Here is a 1,661-nt window from a genome sequence, read left to right as displayed (position 1 = left end):
AAAAAAAAAAATTATTTTCTACTCAGCTTGAGTTCCTCATTGCCTACGAAATGAAACACAAACTACTTACCAGGTCAGACAAGTTCCTTTCTACCACTGTATCTTTCTACCCTCATCTCCTGCTGCTCCCTTTCATTCACCCTACAAATCTATCAAATTTAACTATGCATCAATCCTCAAATATTCCATGCTCTTCCAGTCTTTGAAGCCATTCCACATGCTGTATCTCTTGCTAGAAACTGCCTTTTCCCTTTTCTTCTTCCCAAATTGCTGCTGATAATTTAGGCTCACCTTCACTGCCACTTCCTTTATAAAGCTTCTGCCAGTGCTCTAACACAGTTAGATGTTCCTTCATTTATATATCTTTGTTGATGCTGATGTTTTAATACCGTCTTTGTTATATACGTTATTTCACTTATCTTCTCCAGTAGACTCTGACATATTGAAGGAAGGAGTGTGACATTACAATTACTTAATATCCTCAGTGTCTGGTGTAGTGGTTGGCATACAATATTCTCAAGTTTAAGAGTCCTCATTTTATACGGTTTTCATTCAGAGCCCTTGATATTTTTCTCTTCCTGCCATCCTAACCATTCCCCTTTCCCTCTTTCCTTTCATAACAAAACTTTTGACACAAATGGTCTATAATTTTGTGTTTATTACCTTAATTTCCTCACCACCCAATATTTCTTTTACTATTAAATTGGCAGTTGCCCTTACAAACTTTACAGACTCAGCGGTCCTGAAATTCTCAAAAATTTCCTTCTCATTATACTATACTTTGCTTTAAAATCACTTGTATACAACTTGTTTTTCTGACAAACTGTTAAAAATTACTGGTAAAAACTTTGTGCATATTGATATCAAAAAAAAAATCTTACACTTAGACAATGAATAAAGGCTATCTTCAACATTGTCACCACAATTCTATCCCATGTCTTCTCTGTATCAGATGAGACTATTATTCTCTTTCAAATCTCTTCCCTCTGTCAGTTAACATTTGTTACAATTTACAACATCCCCATTTGGTACTATATTTCTTCCATGTTTTAAACCTGGTAGGAATGAAAATGAATGCAAAGAGTAATTGCTAAAAATATGATTGCATGTTACCCCAAGAGGAAATATTTAGCAGGATGGGACCAGCTGAACAATGAGAAATGCCACTGTGGTTTGGTCCATGAGACAGCAACAGGGATTTTACCATAATTACAGAGGTTTGTGATTATCACAGGCATTTTCAACTTTTCTGGTGTTCACAGTCATGAGATAGGGGCTGGGAATATGAGTATCCCAAATTACTGGGTGAAGATCCATGTTATCTGTATGGGAGTCATAACAGGTGGAATTCAAACTATTGGGAAACCATATTAAAGAAGAAAAAGACAGTGGCACTAGGTAATGAGGTAAAAGGTGGAATGGTCATATATATGAGTCAAATACTAGTGACAAGAATCAGGAGTACATCAGGAAGGATGAGAAGGAACTGCCTGACCTCACAGTAGCTAGGCCTGAAATTGCCAATTGACAGTCCCAGTCCTACCAATTTCTTCCCACCTCAAGGATAGCCTCTGGCACCATTTTCCCTTCTCTAGTCCCTCCTTTGTCCTCCTGTTCCAGCTGTGGGTGTTCTCCTATCTTCTCTATTTTTATCCTTCTTC

This window comes from Otolemur garnettii, unplaced genomic scaffold (assembly GCF_000181295.1).
Source record: "Otolemur garnettii isolate 467f Iridium unplaced genomic scaffold, OtoGar3 scaffold00149, whole genome shotgun sequence".
Lineage (NCBI taxonomy): Eukaryota > Metazoa > Chordata > Mammalia > Primates > Galagidae > Otolemur > Otolemur garnettii.
The sequence above is the reverse complement of the archived record's forward strand: the minus strand, read 5'-3'. Positions refer to the sequence as shown.